Below are 6000 nucleotides of genomic sequence, written 5' to 3' on the forward strand. Positions count from 1 at the left end.
CGAAATTGGGCACAAGAACCAGCTAATCCAGCTTGGAAACTGCCAATTAATGACAAGCAAGACTCCATTTCACATATTAATGGAGGCTCGATAGTGATTTGCAGAGTGTACGGGTGTGAGGAAGACGGGGAAAGACGCAGTCCGAAGACAGTGAAAGCTTGACTTTGTCAGGAGAGATTCCCGGAGTTAGTATAGCCTATCATCAAAGGACAAAGATTCCCGACTTGGGTCTTTGTTGAGGGCACCCTCCATTGCTTTGTTCACCTGTACGGTTGTCTTTAAGAACCGGTCCACCTCTAATTGGGAGAGCCATCCACAGTCGAGGTAGCTTCCTCTGCCTTCTCTCTCGATTACTCATCGTCGGTTGCATAACGATGTTGATTTTTTTGCTTCTGTGGTCACTGAGTAGGAAGCTTGTTTTCTAGTTTCAATTAATATGAGTAGGAGGCATGGGCTTGTTTTCTGGTTAAGCTTTTTCCATTATGTGGCTTATTCATCCTATGAGTTAATGTGAGCTGCTCATCTTTGTTGATTTTGGTTTTGTTTCATTCTTTGGATTCATTTGAATAGGCATGGGTTCATTTGAGTAGGCATTAGTCCTTGCTCTTTTCCTCTTTATTGTTTTCTAGAATTCTCCAGAGTTTGAAAAAAAAATTGAAAGGTCCTGAAACTGTTCTTCAAGAGGTTATTTGCAAGATTGGTTTTTTGAGTTTGGTTAAAATTCATATGAATTTCTATTTGGACGGTTTCTCATAGTAGACAACACATAAAAAGGTCTTAGATAACACTTCAAAATGCCTCTATATTTCCATACCCCGGCATGGTCTCACTGTTCTGAGAAAGAAAGATGAAAAATTGGATAAATTCTAAGGGCGTGTTCTATGGTTTAGCTTTTCCATTTTTTTTTTCATTTTGTGGGTTAATGTGAGGTGCTCATCCTTGTTGGTTTCGGTTTTGTTGCATTCTTTGGGGTAATTTGAGTAGGCATGGGTTAAATCGATGTAGGCATGGGCTTGTTTTCTGGTTTCGCTTTTTTCATTGGGTAGTTTTTTCATTCTATGGGTTAATCTGAGGTGCTCATCCTTGTTGGTTTCGTTTTTTCCATTCTTGCAATCGCTTTATGGTATGAATGAATAATGGACAGTTGATTTCATCCCAAAAATAAACTCTCATGACGGTACAATAGTTTTTATTGTATTGCTGAGTCATTGAAATCTGTTCTGCTGCAAATTGTTTCTGTTGTGTTATTCATTTTGTTTGCCTATTATGTGTGGAAGTTTTGCTTTTACAAGTGCATCAACCATGGCTCCTAAGGGTGAGAATATCCTTGAGTGGACTAATTAGATGGAGTTGACTTTCATTAATATCATGCTTAAAAAGTTGAAAAGAAGCCATACCACATGTTGAAAGCAAAGGAATTGGGATGAGATGACGATGGAGATGGGAAGGAAATTTCCCGGTGAGCAACTGTGCTCCCATAAGATAAAGGACAAGTGTACGAGACTGAAAACCATACAAGCAATTCACTGAACTTGTCAACCATACTGGCGTCAGATGGGATACAGACACCAACACTATCAAGGCGAATCCCTATGCATGGAATATGTTTATCAAGGTGCAATCTTCGTTTGCCAACTTCGCATAACATTAGATCAATCTTTTTCTTGTCTTTTAAGCGTGAACTTGAATTCCTAATAATATAAGTTGAGAAATACAACATGTCTTTCAATGTAAAATGCCGACTATATTACTATTTCATTTTCAAATATATATGCAGGTCCTTTGTTTATACGTTCACTTTCTATGGTTGCTTCAAATGTAATGAAGTGTCATGTTGAATGATCTTTACTTTAACGTGCAGAAGGACATGGCGTTCAAGACATTACGAACCAGAGGCTGCAAGCACTACCGCCTGCTGAATGAGCTCCTGAGTTCTTCAACTGCTACCAGTGCTCTCCGCATCTCCTCGATCGATCTACTGAGGACTTCAGTGGAGGAACGACAGTTGCATAAGGAGTTCATATCAGCATCCAAGAAAAAGTAGAAATAGCCTGTCAACCTTGAACAACCCATTCATATCATTGCCGGCGTGGTGTCGGGGTGGGATCACCGTGGTGCCTAGAGTGGTTGAGGGCTCGAGGTCGTCTCGTTCGTTTAAGTCGTCTCTGAGTTTACTTTGTCGAGAAAGAAAGAAAGAGAACCGATAGAATAGAAGAACAAAGAGGCGATTGTGGAGCGGAAGGAAATTAGCTATTAGGGTTAGTAACTTAGTGAAGATATTTTAGTAATTTTAGTATATAAATGGATTAACGGGTTATATGATTATAACACGATTAAACACGTCTAAATAAATCCGTTTAATTATGTATAATGGGGTTACACGGGTTCAACCCAGTAAAACACGCTTATTAACCGTGTCTAAATGGATTGGACCCGTTTAGACCGATTATAAAAAATACCCAACCCGAGCCCTTTTAACACCGTATCATATCCATATTGTGTTAACGTGTCGTGTTAGGAATTGTCTGCCCTAATAGAGATTTTACTTTTAAATTTTATACTCTAAATGTTCTTGAATTCAATTTTAAATATTAACTAAAATTATAAAACTGAAATGCCTGCGTGACACACAGGTTATATGACTAGTACATAATTATTTTAGACTTCTGCTTTGAGATCTCTTCGTTCGTTCAACGAGAGTCATTCATGACTTTTCCCTCAACTGGTGATTGAATGTCCATTCACATCCTTTATATATTAATGCGTTGTACGATTACCAAGATGAATTCATTATATAAAAGAAAATACACCGAAAATGAGGTAGAGAAGTTATTTTTGAGTTTTAACCTATCACTACTTGTTAGGGTATGGAAAAATCCGGTCTTGATTACATGCAGGTCACGAGTCTCGAGCTTCCATGAGCGACCTGCTAAACAAGGAAGAACAGGAGTGAATCCCGATTTTCCTCTCCAATCCTTGTGTAAAAGAAAGGAAGAAGATTGAGCTTAGGATTTAGAATATCTAGATGAATATTTATAGAGATTGTACGAAATCTCTATTAGGCTATCATAATTTGTATCAGATGTATGACTGCATATAAAAAATAGATATACTTGCCAGATATAGGCTTATAGATAGAATAACATTTCGTAAAGATATTAACAGGATATTCATAATAAATATAAAAGATATTAAAAGATATATAAAAGATAATTGTTGAGGAAATATATCCACAATACTTTGTTACCAATTTGGTGTATCAAAGTAAGACGGGCCAATTTTCTGGTCTCTAACATAACACCCAACTCCTGTGGGCTTGAGAGATCGTGGGAGTAGAGCGTCACATTATTCTCTGGTGTCAGGTCATGGGTGATGGCATTTTATGCGAGTTGATAAGAAACCTGCATGAGAAGACTTAGCCTTCGCTGTTAGATACATCGAAGTTGGCTTTCTTGGTAAGGAGGCTTTGATTTGGGTTTTGATGTTAAGTAAGCGAACGTGGCTCCCTTGGTGAGGAGGCTTTGGTTAACCATCGCTATTAGAGAAGAGAAGGTGGCTCCCTTGGTGAGGAGGCTTTGAGTCGCTTGTTCAGTCCTATGAAAGGAAACTTTGCCCTTGTTTATTGGACGTTGTCGCTTCCGCAAAGGAAGGCTCCGCTCTTGTCAAGCACTTTTGCTTCCACAAGGGAAGGCCCTTCATGCTCTCGTTTGGAACGCGTTGTGGAGGGCTTGTAGCCCCAAATTCATTGTTCACGACTTCGTAATGATGACCGCTACAGCTGGTGCAAGAGTTATGTTGCCCCCCATCCTGGGTTGAAAGCTGCAGCGTACTGTGGAGAGTTTGTAGCAGCCCAAGATTTGTCATTCCTAGCTTGGAAGTTTGTTGCACTTCTAGTCAGAACCATAGTTTATTCTCGGTGACGGAAAATAGCCGATGCAGATGACTTTTCGTGCGTTTCCCACAAACGGCGCTAATTTTGGGGTTCAAAAAAATCCGGTCTTGATCACGTGTAGGTCATGAGCCTCGAGATTTCACGAGCTACCTGCAAAAGTGAAAGAACTGGAGGGAATCTCGATTTTCTTCTCTCATACTTAAATCAGAGTGGGTAGAAGAAAGTAAGAAGATTGAGCTTATGGTTTAGGCATACCTGAGATTGTCGGGAATCTCTATTACGATATCGTAATCTATATCAGATATATGACTGCATATAACAAGTAGATATACTTGTTAGATATAGAGTTATAGATAAAATAGTATCTTGTAAAGATATTAACATGATATACATGAGATATATAAAAAATATTAAGAGATGTATGAGAGATAATAGTGAAGGGAATATATCATCAAGACTTTGTTACTAATTTGGTGTATCAAGATGGACCTAAGATGCTAAATCGAGCTAGTGAGATTCGAGTTGATTTTCACACTAATGAATTCAATTTTAAATATTAATTAGAATTATAAAACATATATGTCAGCACACCGTGACTAGTTAATATAAACATTACACTAGAGGTGTAAATGAGCCGAGCCGAACCCGAATATACTAGTGTGCGCACCCGAATTTCGTCTCGTCAGGGCACGCATGCGCGCGCCTAAATGCAATGTGGCTTGGGAGTGTCCACCTTCCCGGGGACGCGCGACGGACACACGTGAGAAGGAGTCGCCACTTGCCATTTTACGACCCGAAGGTCGAGGGCCGGCAAGTTACCCGGGTCTAAGGGTACGAGGTACACCTAAGATGCTAAGGCAATGGTCTGTACGGAATCGAAAATTCCGAATTCGGGGGTTCTATTACGTGTGGCCTATATTCCATACGCCCTTTCGGTACTCTAGCTTGTCTAGGCTCGCCATTTTAATTTAATTACCGCTTTATTAAGTTCCGCTCATCTTATGCGTTTTGACACCGTAAATTCGAAGAAACACTCTGACCGTCCACTCTCCGACTGGGATTTTATATGAATATATGTATAATATAAAACCTTACATTGTTCTCTCAAATAAATAAAAGACAAACTACGATGACTAAATCCCGGTCGGTTCGCATTCGGCCATGATTTCACTCATGCTCACCGTATAGTTTGGAAAAGACCGAAAATTAAATTAAATGCGCACTCGATGTATGGGAGTATTGGATCCCGTGATCGACGGTTATGGGCGTTGGACCCAGTGTGAATCGAGTCCTAAGGGATCAGGCTCGATCCGCGTAACAATCAAGTGCAAAGATGTAACAAGCAAGCTCAAATAAACAATTAATGGGGTTTTGTTATCGCCGAATTTACGTGAATTAACTGATTATTACCCGAGGTATCTTGGCATACAAATCCTACCTTAAAACAAGTAAAAAGGGGTGATGGATAGGGTATGTAGCATCCGGCATTATTTTAACGGACCCGACAGACGTGATGTCCATAGTCAAGTCTCGAATGTGTGGGTTGTTTTTAGATTATTCTGTATCGTGACAATATGGCTTTTATAGATTAAAAGTATTTTCACCTAAAACCCAAAAACCTAACCTTCTAATTGACTATTACCCATGTTTGATTTAAGCCGAGTTTGTGGTTAATTTGTTTTCCCATGTTTTGACCAATTCTATACACAAAACTACGCTAGGATCACGGCAGGACAAGAACCGGTAATCATGCCCTAGAATCGGTAAATATGTGTGTGCATGAAAATCAAGATTACGTTGTACGTATCTCGGTGCTTTAGAAATTGTGAATTTTGAAAAGGGCATGACTAACAGTTCTTGAACTGTCGACGCGATTACAAATTATTAATCAATTCGTGCAATCCAATTAAAGAAATCAAGTGATTTAATTTAGCCAAATTTAACATCCCGATTGTCCCGTATGTAGAATTTTAGGTTAATTAAAAACTTGCCGAATGCTTTAGTCTGCGGATTTTGAGCCGTCGAGATAGTCATTAGTTGACCGCCCGATAAACTCTAATTTCCGACATGGTCACATAATTACAAAAATGAAATATTTAAATGGGGCA

This window comes from Punica granatum, chromosome 6 (genome assembly GCF_007655135.1).
Source record: "Punica granatum isolate Tunisia-2019 chromosome 6, ASM765513v2, whole genome shotgun sequence".
NCBI classification, from domain to species: domain Eukaryota; kingdom Viridiplantae; phylum Streptophyta; class Magnoliopsida; order Myrtales; family Lythraceae; genus Punica; species Punica granatum.